At 38.3% G+C, this 23,724-nt stretch overlaps 1 protein-coding gene across 1 annotated transcript in view; it reads left to right on the plus strand.

The window, feature by feature from the left end:
- Positions 1–23,724, plus strand: part of LOC131069446 (pectate lyase 1-like) — a 127,429-nt gene that overhangs the window by 56,559 nt on the left and 47,146 nt on the right. The window lies entirely within an intron of this gene.

Here is a 23,724-nt window from a genome sequence, read left to right on the forward strand (position 1 = left end):
AGAATAAGTGTTGTAAAATCCTTTAGCAAGGTAGATCTAATGATCTTGATACTCCTAACAGGGTAAGCTATCAGAAATAGATAAACATGTAGCTCTAACCGAGCACTCTTTATTATTGCAGTAGTGAAGTTGTGGGTGCCATCCTCACCGCAGTTTTCTCTCTAACCAAGAGTTTCTACATAACCAAAATATATGAGTTATGGAGTGCATCATGTATGATTGTTATTTATTTGTTTTAGCTTTATGTTATGTTGCAGCAATTCTTGGTTTATGCATAACAGTAAAGATATTGTTAAAAGGTTTTGAAGCACTGATTCACCCCTCCCCTCTTAGTACATTAGCTTTCCATATTGGGCCTAACAATTGGTATCAGAGCGTGAATCTTGGAAAAGGGTTTAAAAGCCTAAAGAGAAAGATCTTAACAATGGAAGGCTACAAACTATCTCAGGGAATTGTGTATCTACAAGAAGAGTTGGATCATGCTAATCAAGTGATTGCAAACATGCAAAGACAAATGCAAAAATCATTGAAAGTGAGAAGAAGATTATCTGATGATTTACAGTACTCTCAAGAGCTAGTGGAACAAATTGAAACATCATCTGAGAATAGTATATCTGAAGAGACTAAAGAGATGATTGGACAACTGAAAGAAAAGAAAAAAGCACTAACTGATCATCTAAAAGTAATGAAAAGAGGACATGAACATTTCAGCACACAGATGACTAAAAATCTTGATGCGTTGAGGACAGCCGAGGAGAAAGTAAGAGATCTAGAAAGAGAAAAATAACAGCTTGAAGCATTAGTATCTGAAAAGAATGAAGAAATCACAAGGTTGACTAGAATTCAAAGTAATATGTCAGATCAATTGGACTATGCACATCATGAAGCAAATCTGAAGGATGATGAGAATCAAGCATTGAAACTTGAAGTATCAAGGTTGACCAATGAACTTGAAATAGAAAAGAAATCCAAGGAAACACTGAAGAAGAGTTATGAAGCATCAAAGATGTTGGATGAGCAACTGAATACAAGAAGACCCAACAAAGATGCAAGGCTTGGTTACAAAGGAAAAGACTCTACCGAGAAGGGAATTCATACTACCGAAAGAGGAGAATCATCAAAGCAAGCTAGAAATAAGAAGAATATCAAAGGAAAGAAGCTTATTTGCAACTACTGTGGAAATCAAGGTCATACTGCTAACTTGTGCCAAATCAGAAAAGGTAAGCAACTGAATGTCACTAAGTCTAATGGTTATTGTTACAATTGCAATAAATATGGTCACACATCTAATAAATGTAGGACAAAGACTGTTAACAATTATTAGAAGGCAAAATTCAAAGGGTTTTGTAAAAACTGCAATAGATATGGACATAGTACTGAGAAGTGTTGGCTTAAGCATAAGAACTATATGTGGTCTGCACACCAAGAAAATGCTAGAGGTTACCGAACTCGTACAGATCCTTACCGACAGTATTCTACAGTACCATGGGATTACAATACAAGGATATGGTGTGAATGTTGTGGAAGATATGGACATATAAGTGCCAACTGCTTTATAAGGTTTGGAATGAACAACCGAAGATCATGGAGAAATCCTGGTATGGCATGTTTCATTGTCACAAAGTTGGACACTTGGCTAGAGATTGCAGAGATCAACCTAGAGGAGATATTGAAGAAATAAAAGGCAAATTATAGATGATTTGGAAAAAGAAGGAAATTGTGTCAAATGAAGAAAGCACCTTACCTACCGAGTTAGGTGCACCTATTCCAAATTAATTGGTAAAGGTATGAAGGGACTGCATTCTTTCAAAGGTCAAATCTTAACAGTTCCTATTTCATCTTGTACTTAATTCAAAATCTGCATAACTAAAGATGCATTAGGAAATTTCAAATTTTATCAAGTCTTTTGGAAGCTTGTCTAGTCAATGAATACAGGAACACTGGCTACTCGGTAAAAGAAAAAATTGGTTTAAGGTAACTGAGTGCATTTAATGTCTTTTAACCTAACTACACAAAGCCTGATAAGGTATATTGTGTACTTAAAGCTATTGCGCAGTTATTTTACACTTACCAAGTTTTCAGAGAGCAGAGCAAAGTGATTCAAAGGCGATCAAACTACCTCCTGAGCAAATTCAAAGGTATTTACATCAATCACAACGCATTATCAAGATAGTTTACCGATCATATCAAGTTGTTATTATTTACTAAGTAGAAAGCGTCTATCATTTGAAAGTCTTCAAACCCTAAGGATCTTTTGCTAGTATTTATCTGAAATCTGCAATGGCACCTAAGATCCAAAATCTTGTTGTTGTTGAGAACATTGAAAAGCCCTCACTGAAATACTCTCTAACTCCCAAAATTGCGTCTGAACCGGATGACAAAACTACATTTTCACTCATTCCGAATAGAGCTTTATTAGTTGAGGATGTGAGATTCTTCACTAAGTATCAAGTTGAAGAACTAGGTCATGTTGAGATCAAGGACACATATGATGAATTGTGTACCAATGGTAAAATGGATAGCAAATATGAACACATCAAAATCAAGGGATTGACTGAAGCCTTAACCTATCCCCATGTATTCAAACCCCAATGGGTCAAGTTTGTTCTAAGCAGAGTTCATGATGACTTCATGTGGCTAGAAGAGCAACCATTTAAGATCACCAAGGAAATCATTCAGTTGATCACCGGTTACCCTATTTATGATCATGCCTGAGCTCAGAAAATGATATCACAAAAGGAATTGATCAGCTTAACTGGAGTAGAATCTGATTGTAGGGGACTGAAACTGAACAATGTAACAGATGCAGAGCTAAAGTTTTCCATTAGAGTAATAGGTTATTGTTTCTTCCAATCAGCAAGGGAAAACAGTGTACCCTGTGCAGCAGTAGACTTAGCTTATAAAATTGTGAAGAAAGGCATGAAAATTGATTTATGTGAGGTATTGTTGAAAAACCTATTTGAGAATCTCAATACCATAAGGAAGCCAAAGAAGAATAATTTGGCTAATACACTAAAGTTTGGATCATTGTTAATATGCATGTTTTTCTATTTCGAGAAATTCTTTCCATCAGTCGGTAAAGTTGTTTGAGAGCTACACTGACCAATCACCCATCAAATCAATGACTTCATCAAGAAGCTAGGTGATAATTATAATGATATTATGGATGATTACTTTAGCAAATTTCAAGAGAAGATGCATAACCGGTACCGAATTCCACCCAAGCTAGTGGAGAAATGCAAGGATGACATATGTTTTGAAGTAGACACCGATAAATGTTATGTTAATATTGTGTAACCGAGAACCCAATCTTTACCACCTATGGGTTACAAGATTGATTTTGACATCACACAATAGTAGATAGATGCTTTTCTGACATTACCAAGGCATGCTACTGAGCTAAGGTATGGAACATATGAAGAAGTGAAGGAAAAAGTAAAAATGAGCATTGTAGTACCCAAGGCTACAAGGAAGGCAACAAAGATGATTAAGACATTAACAAAGAAATTTGGAAAAGGTTCTTCCTCCACACCTATCAAGGGCACTATAGTAGTCACCAAAGAGGAATCTGAAGCCCAAGAGGTAGCTATAACACTGAGCATCGAATTGCCTAAGGGGAAAGTTTTGAAAAGAAAGAAACAGGATACATCAAAAGTATCACTGACTCCTCCAGCAAAGCGACCTAACACAAGAGCATCTGCCGCATCACCAAGTAAGAAAACAAAGAGTGTTGCCACACCAAAGGTAACAAAAACTTACAAGAAATCTAGTCGGAGACTCATTTTGACCAAAGAGTCTAGTGACACTAAATTTGAAGATGCAAGCAAATTTCAGATTGTCAAGAGAAAAAAGGTAAATGTACATAGTGTTGAAAATTTTTGTGCTAATCTAAAACAATATGGTGGATTTGGAGCATTCAAATATGTTAAGTATGAATCCAAATCTGATGATGAAAAGAGACAAATAGAAGAAGTTGTCATCTGCACACTATTGAAATTTTGATTGGCTCCATTGGAATTATCTAAATCTCTTCCAAATGAATTATATTTGCATATTGACAACAGGTTGAAGTATGCCATGGAATTAGAGAAACAGATGAGAGAAAGAAGTCTGGTACATCTTTTCCCAGACATGTCGGTAGATGAGATCACCGAACATCTGAAAAACTACCACACAAAATTCCTAGTCAAGCAAAGAGCCTTGAAATTGATGAATGGCCTTTACTTGGATGTAGAGAATGAGACCAAAGAAAAATGGCAGGAAATCTTTCGCATCAAGAATGTTGGTGAGCAAGCTAAAGTTGAAATAGTTGATGTCACCAAGAAAGATCTTGATATCACCAAGCAAGACCCTACTGACACTATACAAGTAGATGAGGATATCATGGACACCAAGGCACCAAAATAGGAAATGATAGAAGGGAATGCATATGCCAAATTGGTATCTAGTGAGTCCGTTTTGGAGCAAGTTCAGCCCTATCCTCTAGTCACTCGGTCTATTTCAACTGAGGACCCTCAGGATACGGAACAAGGCACAGAAGGTCACAAGTCTACAAAAGGAGAAACTGCTTCTTAGGCCACCGAAGGACAGACATCTCAAGCCCCTTCTATCACTAAAAATGTTACATCTGAGACCCCAAGAACTTAAGCACCGAAGGACACAAAAAGGCTACATCAGAGGCTAAAGAAACTGACCAAAGTGTTGCCTCTACCGAGCAACCTACCAAGGGTCAACAAGCCTCACAAGCCATTATTTTAGTTCAACCAATAAAAGGTAAAGAAAAGAAGATGAAAAAGCATAGTTTCAAATTAGATTTGTCTAAACCAATAGTGTTGCCCAATGTTGATATATCCAAATTAAAAGGGAAAGAACTCATTGAATTTGGTGAACTATGCAAAGCCAAAGCTGAACAGGAGAAGCAAATGGCTACTTAAAAGAAAAATAAAGTACTTCAAAAGGTGAAAGCACACTTAACTGATATTCTACCTGAAGCAATAGTGACAAAAGATGCAGCCATCCAGATTCAACTGGATGAACTCCTAACCAAGATAGAGACATCTCGAGTAGATGCATCCGAATATTTGAGCAAGTTAAAAGACAAGGAGCTCACTGCAAAAATGATTGAAGAGGTACAGAAAGCTATTGCCATTGGCAAAGTTAAACTTGTCAAATTTATTGCTGAGTTGTCCCCTCAACTCAAGCACATTCTTTATTTATTTCAGAAACTCTGTACATTCTCTCTATTCATTAAGGACATCAAAAATAAAATAGAAGCAATTGAGAAAGAGATCACTGATCTCTAGTTGACCATTGATCCACATTCCATTCAGAATTTTTATACCAAGCTACAACAACTCATGGCTCAATAATTGGAACTAAGGAATAAAGAACACAAGATAAGGATGGACATAATGACACTTCAAACATTATTCCTTCCTCATCTTTCATTTGTCCAAGAGCATATCAACAAAGCTACCTCCCTATCCACTCAACAAGAGGGAAGCACCTTAGATGGACTAATTTCACTGTTAGCTGACATTATAGCTCAAAATTCACTCATGGACAGTGTCAAGGATGCCCTCTCTACCACCCTTATCGATGCCAAGACAAAGTACAAATCCATTTTTGACCAGTTGCCACCACTGAATGGTAACTAAGTTTAAGATGTTTGTCAAAAAGGGGGAGTGAGTATCATATCAAATTATATAGGGGAATGTACTATATAGGGGGAGTATACACCGAGCAAAACAAAGTGTTCAAATGCAGAGCCAATTTTGACAGGGAATAGAAAATAGAGCAGTGAACTGAGCAGTTAACACAGAACATTGATCATCGAGCATGCAAAATCAGAGTTTTGTACAGTATAGTGATAAGGAGAGTATATCTAAATATACTATTTCATTGACTAATGTATATATAGTCTGTTTAGTCAAATTTTGCAAGTATATAGATTTTTGAGCTATGACTTTGAAAGTAGTTTTGTCAAACATCTCAACTAATGTCAAAAGGGGAGATTGTTACTACTTATTAAGTTGCCATTAGTTTTATATCCAAAGTCATTCTATATACTCTAGTCGGTTACCTCTACCGAAACATTCAGTCGGTATGCATAGAATAGTCAGTTAAAGAAGAAATTATTCACAAAGCCCAGTATACATCGACCTGTCTACCGAGTAACATTCCATGTCTACCAAGCAGCAACAATGATACATCGAGTTGATATACACTGAATGAAACATGTTACTAGATTCATTGAGCCTAGACACACATGTGGAAACATGTTACAAGATTGAGGAACATAAAACCGTTATCACATTGGAAATTGCACTTAAGGATTGTGTATGATTTTGAGGTCATCTAACCAATGAAATATTTTGTATGGTTATTCATTCGATAAATCATGTTTGTAAGATCGATGCAATGAACCAGATCACCGACATAAGAGATCTATTTATACAACATGGATTAAGGATAAAAGTGTGATAGAGAGAGATATATAGAGGTGTATGAAGCAAGACATGTGTGATACATAAGAAAGCACTGAGTGTTATGAATATTACAGAGACACAGAGGTCATTGAGAAGGATTTCAGAGAATAGTCAAAGAACAGAGTAAACAGAAGGGTTTACCGAGTTATTCTATGGGTTACCGAGGTATGCTATAAGCAAGGTAATCTCATTTTGAGCACATAGAATCTGCTATAACATTTCAAATGTAAAGTTGCAGATATTTGTAATGATTTATTGTAATATTTTGAAGTTGTAAGAGAAGCCTTTTATAGGGTAAAAGACTCTAACAAAGTCTATAAATTGTAAAGCCTTTAACTAGGTGTAGCATTTAGAATAAGTGTTGTAAAATCCTTTAGCAAGGTAGATCTAATGATCTTGATACTTCTAACAGGGTAAGTTATCAGAAATAGATGAACATGTAGCTCTAACCGAGCACTCTTTATTATTGCAGTAGTGAAGTTGTGGGTGCCATCCCCACCATATTTTTTCTCTCTAACCAAGAGTTTTTGTGTAATCAAAATATATGAGTTATGGAGTGAATCATGTATGATTGTTATTTATTTGTTTTAGCTTTATGTTATGTTGCAGCAATTTTTGGTTTATGCATAACAGTAAAGATATTATTGTTAAAAGGTTTTGAAGTACTGATTCACCCCTCCCCTCTTAGTACATTAGCTTTCCATATTGGGCCTAATAGTCGTTAGGGGTCATATGGTGTCCGAAGGGGTCATGAGACACCATATGACCCCTAAGGACAACATATGACCCCTTATAACACTATATTGGGTCGTTATGGGTTCTGTGGTATCCTAAGGGGTCATATTGTGTCCTACGACCCCTTAGGACACCATATGACCCCTTAAGACTCCAAATTGTGTTGTTATGGGTCATATTATGTCCTAAGGGGTCATATTGTGTCATATGACCCCTTTAAGACATCATATGACCCCTTAGGACACAATATGACCCTTTACGACTCTATATAGTGTTGTTATAGGTCATATGACCGCTTAAGACACCAAATTATGTCGTTATGGGTCATATTATGTCCTAAGGGGTCATGGGACACCATATGTTCCCTAAGGAAAACAGATTACCCCTTACAACACCATATTGGGTCGTTATGGGTCCTATGGTGTCCTAAGGGGTCATATTGTGCCCTACGACCCTTTAGGACACCATACGACCCCTTAAGACATCAAATTGTGTTGTTATGGGTCATATTGTGTCTTAAGGGGTCATAGGACACCATATGACCCCTAAGGACAACATATGACCCCTTACGACACCATATTGGGTTGTTATGGATCCTATGGTGTCCTAAGGGGTCATATTGTGTCCTATGACCCCTTAGGACACCATATGACCCCTTAAGACATCAAATTATGTCATTATGGGTCATATTATGTCCTAAGGGGTCATGAGACAACATATGACCCCTAAGGATAATATACGACCCCTTACGACACCATATTGGGTCGTTATGGGTCCTATGGTGTCCTAAGGGGTCATATTGTGTCCTGCGACCCCTTAGGAAACCATATGACCCATGAAGACACCAAATTGTGTCATTTTGTGTCATATTGTGTCCTAAGGGGTCATATTATGTCCTAAGGGGTCATATGGTGTCCTAAGGGGTCATGGGACACCATATGACCCCTAAGGAAACATATGACCCCTTATGACACCATATTGGGTTGTTAGGGGTCATATAATGCCCTAAGAAATCATGGGACAACATATGACCCCTAAGAGAAACATATGATCCCTTATGACACCATATTGGGTCGTTATGGGTTATATTGCATCCTAAGGGGTCATATTGTGTCATATGACCCCTTTAAGGCACCATATGACCCCTTAACATACAATATGACTCTTTATGACTATACGATGTCGTTATGGGTCATATGACCCCTTATGACACCATATGGTATCGTTAGGGGTCATATGGTGTCCTAAGGGGTCATGGGACACCATATGACCCTGAAGGATAACATATGACCCCTTACGACACCATATTGGATCGTTATGGGTCCTATTATGTTCTAAGGGGTCATATTGTGTCATATGACCACTTAGGACACCATATGACCCCTTAAGACCCCAAATTATGTCGTTATGGGTCATATTGTGTTCTAAGGGGCCATATTATGTCATATTACCACTTTAAGACAATATATGACCCCTTGGGATAGAATATGACCCTTTATGACTCTCTATGGTGTTGTTATGGGTCATATGACCCCTTAAGACACCAACTTGTGTCGTTAGGGGTCATATGGTGTCCTAAGGGATCATGAGACACCATATGACCCCTAAAGATATCAAATGATCCCTTAGGACACAATATGACCCTTTACAACTGTATATGATGTCGTTATGGGTCATATGACCCCTTAAGACACCAAATTGTGTCATTAGGGGTCATATGGTGTCCTAAGGGATCATGGGACACCATATGACCACTAAGGACAACATATGACCCCTTATGACACCATATTGGGTCGTTAAGTGTCATATGGTGTCCTAAGGGGTCACGGAACACCATATGACCCCTAAGGACAACATATGACCCCTTATGAAACCATATTGGGTCATTATGGGTCATATTGTATCCTAGGGAGTCATATTGTGTCATATGACCCCTTTAAGACATCATATGACCCCTTAGGACACAATATGACCCTTTACAACTCTATACGGTGTCGTTATGGGTCATATGACCCCTTAAAACACCAAATTGTGTCGTTATGGTTCATATTGTGTCCTAAGGGCTCATGGGACATCATATGACCCCAAAGGACAATATATGACCCCTTACGACACCATATTGGATCGTTATGGGTCCTATGGTGTCCTAAGGGGTCATATTATGTCATATGACCCCTTTAAGACACCATATGACCCCTTAGGACATAATATGACCCTTTACGACTCTATACAGTGTCGTTATGGGTCATATGACCCCTTATGACACCATATGGTATCGTTAGGGGTCATATGGTGTCCTAATGGGTCATAGAACATCATATGACTGCTAAGGACAACATATGACCCCTTATGACACCATATTGGGTCGTTATGGGTCATATGGTGTCCTACGACTCCTTAGGACACCATATGACCCCTTAAGACACCAAATTATGTTGTTATGGGTCATAATTTGTCCTATGACCTCTTTGGACACCATATGACCCCTAAAGACAACATATGACCCCTTATGACACCATATTGGGTCATTATGGGTCCTATGGTGTCCTAAGGGGTCATATTGTGTCCTATGACCCCTTAGAACACCATATGACCCTTTAAGACACCCAATTGTGTCGTTATGGGTCATATTGTGTCCTAAGGGGTCATGGGACACTATATGACCCCTAAGGACAACATATGAACCCTTATGACACCATATTGGGTTGTTATGGGTCCTATGGTGTCCTAAGGGGTCCATATGCACCCTAACAACCCAATATGGTGTCATAAGGGGTCGTATGTTGTCCTTAGGGGTCATATGGTGTCCCATGACCCCTGAGGACACCATATGACTGCTAACGACACAATTTGGTGTCTTAAGGGCTCATATGACCCATAAAGACACTGTATAGAGTCGTAAAGGGTCATATTATGTCCTAAGGAGTCGTAGGACAACATATGACCCCTTATCACATCGTATTGGGTCGTTATGGGTGCTATGGTGTCCTAAAGGGTCATATTCTATCCTATAATCCCTTAGGACACCATCTGACCCCTTAAGACACCAAATTGTGTCATTATGGGTCATATTGTGTCCTAAGGGATCATGTGACACCATATGACCCCTAAGGACAACATATGAACCCTTATGACACCATATTGGGTCGTTATGGGTCCTATGGTTTCATAATATGACCCTTTACGACTCTATACAGTGTTGTTATGGGTCATATGATCCCTTATGACACCATATGGTATCATTAGGGGTCATATGGTGTCCTAATGGGTCATAGAACATCATATGACTGCTAAGGACAACATATGACCCCTTATGACACCATATTGGGTCGTTATGGGTCATATGGTGTCCTACGACTCCTTAGGACACCATATGACCCCTTAAGACACCAAATTATGTTGTTATGGGTCATAATTTGTCCTATGACCTCTTTGGACACCATATGACCCCTAAAGACAACATATGACCCCTTATGACACCATATTGGGTCATTATGGGTCCTATGGTGTCCTAAGGGGTCATATTGTGTCCTATGACCCCTTAGAACACCATATGACCCTTTAAGACACCCAATTGTGTCGTTATGGGTCATATTGTGTCCTAAGGGGTCATGGGACACTATATGACCCCTAAGGACAACATATGAACCCTTATGACACCATATTGGGTCGTTATGGGTCCTATGGTTTCATAAGGGGTCCATATGACCCCTAACAACACAATATGGTGTCATAAGGGGTCATATGTTGTCCTTAGGGGTCATATGGTGTCCCATGACCCCTTAGGACACCATATGACCTCTAATGACACAATTTGGTGTCTTAAGGGGTCATATAACACATAATGACATTGTATAGAGTCATAAAGGCTCATATTTTGTCCTAAGGGGTCTCTCTCTCTCCCCCCCCTCTCTCTTTCCCCCTACCCCCTCCTATTAGGGTTTCAAGCAGATCCGAAGCAAATATGAACTAACAATTATATGCAAATTTAAATACAAAAGATAAAGAAATAAAATAGGACACAGATAACATAGAGATTTAATGTGGTTCATCCAGAATGGGTTACGTCCACCATACACAGCGGTCCAATCTTTCTTATTATCTAGCAAAAATAGTACATCAATCTTCCAATGCTTTAAGCATCCCAGTTGCTTATAACATGCATTTTTAGGGCAACAAACAATTCGGCCTTTTTAGGGTTTTATTACAATGTCGATTTTCATCAACAAAAAACTGACAAAAACCAACTATCAAAGTACGTGTTGAGTGTACAGTACTTTGTTGATCAGTCACCACATATCAACACCTCCCCCCTCTCCCCTAATCTCTCTCTCCCCCTCACCTGATCTCTCTCTCTCTCTCTCTCTCTCCCTTCCCCCCTCTCTCCCTCTCCTCCCTCTCTCTCTCTCCCTTTCCCATAATCTATCTCTCTCTAAAATATGAGTAATGAAATCAAATATCTGATTTCTATCACTGCCATTAATGTGGAAACAGTAAAAAAAAGGGTGGCAACAGGAAAAAAATTTGGGACCACAAATTTTTATGGACCCCTCTCATGGCCCCATAGGTTCAAACAGATCATTCGCAGGTGCCATAGATTCCGAGTTAGGGCCCGTCGAAGTTTGACAATTTTTAGCACTTAGGGTGGTCAAGGGACATATATCAACATATCAACAATCTCCCACTTGGAGACTGATCAGGCTCCACACCAAACAATCTCCCACTTGGAGACTGATACTAGATGACACCACTATACTTGCAACATTCACTGGATAAAACATTGGGACTCAACTGGTATAAATTCCACAATTATCAATCAAGAAGACCAATAGAAATTGAAGAAGAAATCAGCTTCTCCTGTGGAACTACCTTCATGAACATATTGATAGGATTCTCACTTGTGTGAATCTTCTCAAGCCATAACTGACCCTCCTCCAAAATAGTCTTGATGAAGTGGTACCTACGCTGAATGTGCTTTGTCCTTGAATGAAAAGAAGAGTTCTTCACAAGATGAATGGCACTCTAGCTATCCGTATATAATGGGTGATCCGCCTGTGTCTGACCCAATTCCTCCAGAAAACATTGTAACTAAATCATCTCCTTGCTAGCTTTAGTAGCAACAACATACTCAGCTTCAATGGTTGAAAGTGCAACAACCTTTTGTAGCCTAGAAATCCAACTGGCTGCAGTTCCACCTATAGTAAAAACATACCCTGTAGTACTCCTCTATGAATCAATATCACCTGCCAGATCAGAGTCATCAAATCCACTTAGAGAAACATTAGATCCTTTGAAACATAATGCCTTCGTAGTAGTTCCTTTCAGATACCGAAGAATCTATTTCACAGAATTCCAATGTTCCATACTCGGATTACTCATAAACCTGCTCACAACTCCCACTACATGTGCAATATTTGGCCTTGTGCATACCATTGCATACATCAGACTACCAACACCTGATGAATAAGGGATGTTAGACATTTTATTTACCTCTTCCTATGCCTTTGGGCACATCTCCTTAGTTAATTTGAGATAACTAGCCAAAGGTGTACTAACTGCTTTTGCATCCTACATGTTAAATCTTTTCAACACCTTTATATACTCGCTTTGGGACAAATTTAAGGTTCTATTTTTCCTGTCCCGTGTAATCCTCATACCAAGAATTTGCTTAGCTACACCCAAATCCTTCATAGAAAATGACCTGGCTAATTTATTTTTAAGATCATTTATATGTTGCATGTTAGACCCAGCAACAAGCATGTCATCAACATAAAGCAACAGGATAATATAAATTCCATTATCCAATCTCTTAAAATATACACAATGATCAAAATGACATCTATGATAACCGTGTTCAGCCATGAAACTATCAAATTTTAAATACCATTGTCGGGGTGCTTGCTTTAGGCCATACAAACTTTTCTTCAACCTACACACCAAGTTCTCCTTACCTTTGACCTCATATCCCTTGTAAAGCGGAAAAATTGAACCCTAGTCATTCTCCCATCCCCAACTCCAAGGAGAGAGAAGGGAGAGTCACTAGGGTTGATGGTTTTCACTTAGGAGAGACTTTACATTCAAAATAGGGGTTGAAACCCACAAGATCCAATCCCACACAATGCAAGATTGGATTCTAAATGAGTTTCAAGGGTTAAGACATCAAGGATACCCTCTTTTGTAAAGAATGTAGATAGAAAGATTGAACTAGGAATGCATGTAGAAACAAGAAAGATTCACTTATAAATAGAGATAAGGATATGGGATGAAGCTGCGGACCTGGAATTAGCAGTAAAATGTCAAGACGGTGTTGTTCTGCAAATTTGAGCGAAAGTTGACGGGACGATGGCGCCCGGCGTGCACACAGTCCTCCGAAAAATCCGCGAAACAAAGGGGAATTTGTTCGTCTCTGCACAAGGATTCCAGATCTTCAATTACAGCCGTGTACGTGCAACCTACACATAGAAAAGAGAGGACGATTGGGGGGTTAGGGATGAGGGGTTTGCCTTTAGGTCAAACCCCGGTTTTGGAATTAACCAAGAAATGAGAATGTTGTAAATGTAAATGTTTGTAATGTAAACAAGTACTGATACCTTGTTGTAAGAATGTTTGTATTCTTACATGCGAAGGTGTAATGTATGTAGTATGTTGTATGTTGTATGTGATCTCCTCTTCAATGGTTGAATCCTTGTCTTGAATGCAACACTTAGCCTTGAATGGAGACTTAGAATGCTCAATTGCTTGAAGGAATGCTTGAATGCTTGAATATTTGAATATATTTTCCGCCTTTTTCTCTTGCTTATTTCCTTCCTCCCTTTCTAGGAGAGGAAAAGTAGTTTATATACTTGTCAATTAGGGCTAATAGACTGATTTTTGTGACCTTAGGCTGACCAGGAAACATTATTTTCCAATTTGCAAACTTAAAGACCCGATGCCCACAAGAGACCGGGCCCAAAATAGGGCCAGGGACCAGGGCGCTGGGCGCCATGGTCCTGGGCGCCCTAGTCCAGAAGGACCAGGGTGCTGGGCGCCATGGTCCCACCTCCCGGGACAGCAGGGTGCAAGGAGGGATCAGACCAGGGTGTAGAAAAATGCAGTTTTTGGTGTCGTAAATAGGTTTCGGGGTCTCCATTCAGGTTCAACGTTGTGCCACCATCGTGAAGACCCAAATGCAGTCGAAATTGCAAGTGTCACAATTTTAGGACGCTACATTTAGCCCCCACTTTAGCGGGAGTATAAGCGTACACTCATACTTCCGGTAAAGTACAAGGAAACAACATTGAAAAACTTTCACCACGTCAAGGAGGCAAGATACACCAGGCCCCCAGTGGACTAAGGATCTTATGTCTTTGATTGACAAAGTAAAAGGGAAGATCACGAGGGAGAACCATGACTGTCAGTAGTAAGGTTCCCTCACTATGAGTCATGCAAGAAAGATATCAAAAATTTTCAAGGCAAAGCTAAATTTGTCAAGAAATTTTCAAGTATCTTGAAAAGATATGAACGGGATGTATGCCCCCCTACGTTAAAGCGATCGCACATGCCTCACCGGGGGTGATTTCTTTAAGGTAGTGATACATATAAGAAATGAGAAAGGAGCACGTTATCACAAGGATTTAGCCCCCAAGTGTGAGATAAGCCCAAGGATAATAGACACAAAACACAAAGCACAAAGCACAAGGTGACTTCACTTTCCTTGGGGTCAGTATGCTATATGATAATTCATGTATATCATATGTATGTATGCATAATTGTTCTTCATTCCCCAATCAAGGAAGGGTCACCTAGAAGAAGGGAACACATGTCTCTTTTGAGTCAACATGAGAGAGACCAAAAGAGATCTCAATGTTTTGCATCATCCTCAAGTAGACAACACTAAGGACAACAAATAGAAGAATGAGAATAACACATAGAAGAAGTAACAAAAGAGAGGAGGAGAGAGTCTGCTATGCTAATGAACTAGTCTAGCACGTCATCTACCCCCCGATCTTGCTGATCAATATTTCGGGAAGGTAGGAAACACGCTAGAGGAGGAACATCCAACACAGCAGATGGAGCTATCACAAGATCCAAACAAGGGCTATGTTCATATCCCAAGCCACGGTGTTCTTGTCTAGGAGCTAGGATAAGTACTTTAGAAAATTCGTTAGATAGATGGTTATCAACATCAACATATTCATATCCACTATCAGAATGAACAGGAGTAACATTTTCATCATGAATAACATTTTCATCTATATCGTCATCAAAATTTATAAAAATAGGATCTTTAACTCGCACAGGATCAAGACCATCATGCATCTTATGTTCAAGAGATTTCGGCTCAATCGTCAGCTGAGGAGAAAATGGAATAATATTAGTTGAAGGTGTTTTTGGGGATTGCAAAGTTTGAGAAGCAGCTGCCTGAGCTCTAAGACGACGCTTTCATTGGTGTTCACATGCAGAACGATTCCATCTAGTCTTAGTAGGAAGTTGCGAAGATTGAGGAGGAGGAATGTTCTCATCCTTATCACTTGGGTGTTTAGGTTGTGGTCTCTTAGGTTGAATAATATGAGAAGAGGAAGGTCTCTTCTCTCCATAAGAGGAAGGAGGAGGAACTGCTCCATATAAGGGAGGAATATTCAGTTCAGGAAGGAGACCAAGTCCATCATGACGAGGAGGGATAGGTCTACTTTTAGGAAGTTTATTAGATATAGGCATAGTCACATTCATAGGAATGGTTTGGGAATCTTCTTGAGGAAAGACATTAGTTTTATCTTTCAAAGGAAGAACTTCCTTCTCAAGAATGATAGGAATGTCAATTTTGGGTGTTCTAGGTTCGCTTAGAGATAGGATCATATCTTTTTTCCACTTTTGATAAGATTTGAAAAGATGATCACTTCGTGGAGGAAGAGATTGGAATTGTTTAGGCCAAAAGTAATCAATAGGAAAGCTAGAGGTTCTTTCAGCTGGTTTAAAGAGACTATGATTGACAGTAACAACCTCACCATTATGGGGAAATTTCAAACACTTATGAATAGGAGAAGCAATAGCTTTCATGGAAGACAGCCAAGGATAGCCTAGCTTCACACGAAATTGTTCGGATGATGGAATAATAGCAAAGTCCACATCAAGGGATTTGTTATGGACCTCAATAGGTAATGTAATAGAACCAATTGCAAGAGAAGAAAATGCATCAAATAGTTTCACAACCACATTTGTTTCATTATAGATCACTTGATTCAATTGCAAAGTAAAAAGAAATTCTTCAGTAATGATACTAACCATACAAGAAGGATCAATAAGCACTCCACAGCAAGGTGTATTTTTTACTTTTGCAACTATATATAAAGGACCATCAGGTGCCCTGATAGTTTCACTAGAATCAAAGGTGATGGAAAGTTCTTTAGGGATTTTCTGCTGCTCTACAAAGTTAATCACACTCGGAGTCATGGACACAAGATCATCAGGTGAGACAGAGGAATCATTAGTATCAATCACATTAGAGGTATGAGAAGGTAATGGATCAGTAAAAATCTTAAGATTTTGGTTAGGAGGAGCTACAGATGTGTTGCCTTTATCATTCACTCCAGAAACAGAAATAGTATTATTATCAATCAAATCTTGAATTTTACCCTTTAAAGCAAAACATTTTTTAGTATCATGCCCAAGATGATGATGAAATTGACAAAAAGATTTGTTATCAAAATAGGGTGAGTTAATCTTTGTAGGGTCTATTTGCCTTATAGGAGGAAGAGTAAGCACATTTTGTTCCAATAACTTATTCATAATACTATGCAATGATTCATTCAAAGGATTAAACTTTCTTTCTTTCTTGAAAAACTTAGAAATAGGAGGCACACTTGATGCCGCATTCACATTGTTGTTGATGATGTTTTCATCGAATTTAATGGACTCTCTGTTCAGTTTAAACTTCCCAAATGGTTGTTGACTACTATCACCCTTATCACTCGGAGCCATAGGATTTGCTTGTTCCATTTGACTCACAGTCAATTGATAATTGTGAAGAGTTGCGCACAACTGTTGGAAAGAAGTAAACTCAGAAAATAGAAGTTTTTCTCTAATATCTTTTTGTAAATTAGAAATAAAGATTCTTTGAATATCATTGTCAGGCACTGGAAAAGAAATTTGAGCATACAAATGCTTATATCTACAATTGAAATCAGTCACTTTTTCTTTAACACCTTGTTTACAATGCATTAAATCAATCAAAGTAACTTTAGGACTTATATTGTTTTGAAATTGTTGAATAAAAGCATTTGCAAGTTGTTCGAAAGAAGTAATAGAATAAGAAGGCAATGAGCAATACCATTGTAGGGCTTTATCTCTTAATGTTCTGGTAAACAGTTTTGCAAGCAACCTTTGGTCATAAGCAAAATCAGTACATATTGTTTGAAAGGTCTTAACATGTGTTAGAGGGTCACCCTTACCATTATAAAGCTCCAAATGCGGAATTTCAACATGTTTAGGGGGGATAGCTCGAACAATGTCAAGAGAAAGTGGGCTCGCAACATCAAATGTGGGCACACTAAACTTAGATTGATTCATAGAGGCAATTTGTTGCTGTAAAGAAGAGATAGTTGGTGCAAGATTGTTAATGGTCGCTTCAGTCGAAGAGTTCATATTAGACATGTTAGATTGTGATGGAGGTGTTATGTTATTGAAAGAAGGTAGAGAGTAGGGTGGTGGGACACTATGATAGTTAGTCATAGGAGATGATTGGAAAGGAGGAACACTACAAGGAGGAATGGAAGGGTTAGATGAATTGCCCCCTTGCGTCATGTTCATTTGTGGAGATATAAGAGGAACACTCATTGAAGGAATGAATGAAGAAGTTGGATTGAATGAAGGAAGAGGGTTGATTGAAGAAGAAGGATTGCCCCCATGACTAGTGATCATAGGAGGAATGTCTTGTATTGAAGTAGTCATTATGTTTGATGTAAAAGTAGGTATACTAGTAATAGAAGTTGTCAAAGGAATAGAATGATTAACTTGAGTAGGAGGTTGTGTATAACCTAAGGTTTTGGCACAACTTTTCATAGGCATCACATTCGAATCCACAATGTGTGTAATACCATGCAAAATATCAATTCCATTCTTATCACTTTGAACCATACGTTTTAGACCTTCAATTAATGAAAGAGCTTCACTATCGGGGTATTCTTGAGACATCCATTGTCGAAAATCATCAAATTGGTTATCCAATTTCGAAAGTTGTTCTACAGAAACCTCATGGAGAGCTTCTTCATCATTAAGAGGATTAGAGGAATTACCCATGTCCTCGTTAAACAGGCCATTCAAATTAGGTTCCATCTCCTCGGTAATTACACCTTGGAAAGACTTAATTCTAAGGCTTCGTCTAACGGGAATAGTGTAAGTAGGACTTATTGTTGTAAAACTCATGCACTAAAGAGAGAGAGAGAAGATTTTGAATTTTAGAGGTAGCAAATTTCAATAAAATCAGCCAATCTCCTAGATTTAAGCTGTTAAATGCAATTAGCACAATCTCCCAAAATTTCAGAAAAAATGTCCGGGACCGTGGCGAACGGAGTGCACACGGTCCTCGCAACTTTTTTCGAAATTTTTAGGGATGAAAGTTATGATGATTTTAAAGATAATCTGAAAAAATTGAGTGATTTTACGATCTGTAGATAGGCCAAATTAAAGTTGCAATCTCAAAATTAAACCCTACCAAGATTGTTGAAAAATGTAAAATTTGAATTTTGAAAAAGAGGGGGAAACTGAAATTTTGAATTTTATGATTTTAGAGGGAATACTAAAAGCAATGCAAGTTTCAAGATTTAAAAGTTGACTCGATTTCATGCAAAATTCAAATTTGAAAGTGGAAATCAAGGTTGTTGCAATTAAACACTTAATTTCAAAAGTCACAAACTGCAAAAATTTGAATAAAACACTAAAATTTCAAATGAATGCCAACACACTTTTAAGATTTAGGACTGTAAGAAACACAATTTTGATATGAATTTTAATTTCAATAATTTTTGAATGATTAGAAGCCTCAATCCAAGCAATCGCTAGACCAACTTTGACTTTAATTTTGAAAGTGTTAAAATTGATAAAATCAGCCAAAATTCTGGATTTTAGCAAAAAAATACAGTAAGATCTAGCTCCCGAAATTTTGGAAAAAATGTCGGGGATGATAGCGCTCGGGGTGCACACGGTCCTCGCAACTTTTTTCCAAATTTTTAGGGATGAAAGATATTGTGATTTTATTGTGGAATCCAAAGTTACAACCGATTTGGAGGTGTTTTGATTAGTGAAATTATCAGTCAAAGGTTGAATCAAGAAGGTTTTAAAAATTAGGGTTTTGACATTTAACCACTTAATTTTCAGAATTAAAGCACAAATATGAATTGACAATTTACAATAGAAGGGTAGATCTGAAACCAGCATTAACAATTAAACATTTCACAAGTTTAATTACTAAAAAGAAAATTTTAGGGTTTTTATGCAATTAGCCTCTAAAATTTGCAAAAGATCAAAATGGAAATGTAATTAAGGAAACAAAATTTTCAGATCTAACCATGAATAATTAGAATGAGGATGTTCACGTCGGGTTCACCAAAATGTAAAGCGAAAAAATCAAACCCTAGTCATTCTCCCCTCCCCAACTCCAAGGAGAGAGAAGGGAGAGTCACTAGGGTTGATGGTTTTCACTTAGGAGAGACTTTACATTCAAAAGAGGGGTTGAAACACACAAGATCCAATCCCACACAATTCAGGATTGGATTCTAAATGAGTTTCAAGGGTTAAGACATCAAGGATACCCTCTTTTGTAAAGAATGTAGATAGAAAGATTGAACTAGGAATGCATGTAGAAGCAAGAAAGATTCACTTATAAACAGAGATAGGGATATGGGATGAAGCTGCGGACCTGGAATTAGTAGTCAAATGTCAAGACGGTGCTGTTCTGCAAATTTGAGCGAAAGTTGACGGGACGATGGCGCCTGGCGTGCACACGGTCCTCCGAAAAATCCGCGAAACGAAGGGTGATCTGTTCGTCTCTGCACAAGGATTCCAGATCTTCAATTACAGCCGCGTACCTGCAACCTACACACAGAAAAGAGAGGATGATTGGGGGGTTAGGGATGAGGGGTTTGCCTTTAGGTCAAACCCCAGTTTTGGAATTAACCAAGAAATGAGAATGTTGTAAATGTAAATGTTTGTAATGTAAACAAGTACTGATACCTTGTTGTAAGAATGTTTGTATTCTTACATGCGAAGGTGTAATGTATGTAGTATGTTGTATGTTGTATGTGATCTCCTCTTCAATGGTTGAATCCTTGTCTTGAATGCAACTCTTAGCCTTGAATGGAGACTTAGAATGCTCAATTGCTCGAAGGAATGCTTGAATGCTTGAATGTTTGAATATCGCTTCCGCCTTTTGCTCTTGCTTATTTCCTTCCTCCCTTTCTAGGAGAGGAAAAGTAGTTTATATACTTGTCAATTAGGGCTGATAGACTGATTTTCCTGACCTTAGGCCGACCAGGAAACATTATTTTCCAATTTGCAAACTTAAAGACCCGATGCCCACAAGAGACCGGGCCCAAAATAGGGCCAGGGACCAGAGTGCTGGGCACCATGGTCCTGGGGGACCAGGGCACTAGGCGCCCTAGTCTAGAAGGACCAGGGCGCTGGGCACCACTGTCCCACCTCCCGGGACAGCAGGGTGCAAGGAGGGATCAGGCCAGGGTGCAGAAAAATGCAGTTTTTGGTGTCGTAAACAGGTTTCGGGGTCTCCATTCAGGTTCAACGTTGCACCGCCATCGTGAAGACCCAAATGCAGTCAAAATTGCAAGTGTCACAATTTTAGGACGCTACATCCCTATGGTTGCAACATGTAAATTTCCTCCTCCAAATCTCCATGGAGAAAAGTTGTTTTGACATCTAATTGTTCAAGATGTAAATCATTTGCAGCCACAAGACTAAGTACAGTTCTAATTGAAGTCATTTTTACAACTGGAGAAAATATTTCATCATAATCTATACCCTTTTTCTGTGCAAAACCTTTTACCACAAGTCTGGCGTTATATCTTTTCTGACCTCCTTCCTCCTCCTTTAGTCGATAAACCCATTTGTTAGGCAAGGCTCTTTTTTCTGCTGGTAAAGGGACTAAGTCCCAAGTCTTATTTTTCATCAAGGAGTCCACATCCTCTTTCATGCCTAGCTCCCACTGTTGTTTGACATCCACCTGCATTGCTTCTTCATATTCTTTTGGTTCACTAGAATCAGTTAATAAAATAGAATACAAAGAAGGAGAAAATCTTTCAGGGGATCCACTTGACCTTTTAGAATGCCTAACACTTGCAGGAGTTTGTGGGACAATCTGTTGTTGCTAAGCATCAGGTACCTATGGCATTTCATTTTTAGGAATCTTATCTAGCACCACATATTCTTGTTTGTCCTGTTCATGCTTCTTTTCCTACATTTGTTCTTTATACATAACCTTCTCATTAAATATAACATCTCTACTTCTAATTATTTTCTTATTTTCAAAATCCCATAACCGATAGCCATATTCATCTACCCCATATCCAATGAAGGTACATTTCTGAGATTTAGCATCAAGCTTGGTTTTGTTTTCTTTATCAACATGGACAAAAACTTCACAACCAAAAGTTTTTGGAAAAGAATAATTTACCTTTTTACCAGTCCATGCCTCCTCTGGAATACCACCATCCAAAGCGGTTGAAGATTCTCTATTTATCAAATAGACAGCAGTATGTATAGCATCTGTCCAAAAATGTAAGGGCAATCCAGTATGCAATCTCATGCTCCTCGCGCGTTCCATGATAGTCCTATTCATTCTCTCTGACACACCATTTTCTTATGGAGTTCCTGGAACTGTATTTTGCTTTTGAATCCTATTTAAGGAGTAGTAATATTCAAATGCTTTGCTACAATACTCACCTCCATTATCTGATCTGAGACACTTCAACTTTTTTCCTGTCTCATTCTCAAACAAAGTTTTCCATTTCTTAAAAGTTTCAAAAACATCTGATTTTTGTTTTAGCAAATATACCCATGTTTTTCTGGTTGAGTCATCAATAAAAATAACATAATAACAAGAGCCACCAAGAGATGATACCTGAGTTGGTCCCCATACATCTGAATGCACAAGTTCTAACTTCTCACTCTTCTTCTCTTTCCCAACCTTGAGAAATCTGTCCATTTTTTGTTTGCCATAAACACGGTTTTCACATAACTCTAAATCAATCTTCTTTAGTCCTGTAATAGATTTTTGGAGTCAAAGATTTTCATCCCTTTCTCACTCATGTGCCCAAGCCTATGGTGCCACATTATTGAATATGTTCTTGCAACATCTATTGTTGTTGTTCTTGCAGTAACTTTATCTGTAGCAGCTAGGGTAGAGTAAGTGTTACCAGTACACAGATATAATGTGCCTACCTTTTCACCTTTAGCTACTACTAATGATCCTTTAGTGACCTTCTAGATACTATTTGAGAAGGTGACTATGCAACCTTCACTACCTAGTTGCCCTACAGAAAATAAATTTCTTCTTAAATTAGGAACATGTCTTACCTCCTGCAGTAACCAGTCATTTCCATTCTGCAACTTGATCTTTATCTTTCCTTTTCCAACAATTTGACAGGGCTCATCATCACCCAAATATACCTGTCCAAAATCACCTTGAACATAATCTAGAAAATATTTTCTATGGGGTGGAGCATGAAATGAAGCCCTAGAATCTGTTACCCAAGAATCATTAACATTATTCAAACATAAGATTAAAGCATCTTGTAAAGTATTACTTGCAATATTAGCTTCCTTACTGTCATTTTCATTTTTGTCTCCTTCTTTGTTTTTTCGAGACTAACAGTCTTTCTTTAGATGACCAAGCTTTCCACAGTACCAGCAATCTTTCTTTCCTCTAGATTGAGAGCGTCCTTTCTTTGACTTCCCTCATGACTTCTCGTTCCAAGGGCCTTTTCCTCTTTCCTTTGATCTTCCTTTGTTTTCCACATTCAAAACACTACTTGATGATGTTGGAGTCTCACCTATGCTTTTCCTTCGCATTTCCTCATTTAGGATAACACCAACAATATCATCAAATACTAAATTATTTTTACCAAAGACAAAGTTACTTACAGCTATAACCAAGTTATTCTAGCTTTCTGGAAAAGAACATAAAATAAAGAGAACCCTAACTTCTTCTGCAAAAGTAATTTTTACCGAAGACAATTGACTGGTAATTGTATTAAATTCATTTAAGTGCTCCACTATAGATCCTCCCTCACTCATTTTCAAATTAAACAAACGCTTCATAAGAAATACCTTATTCGAAGCCGAGGGTTTCTCATACAACTTAGCCAATGTCACCATCAAATCTACAGTCATTTTTGCTTCTGTTATATTGAAAGCTATAGACGGTGCAAGGCACAATTGAATGGATCCCAGTGCCTTTCTATCTAAAATGTCTCACTCTTCATCTGACATTATGGTTGCTTTCTTTGCCTTTCCT

This window comes from Cryptomeria japonica, chromosome 5 (genome assembly GCF_030272615.1).
Source record: "Cryptomeria japonica chromosome 5, Sugi_1.0, whole genome shotgun sequence".
NCBI classification, from domain to species: Eukaryota; Viridiplantae; Streptophyta; class Pinopsida; order Cupressales; family Cupressaceae; genus Cryptomeria; species Cryptomeria japonica.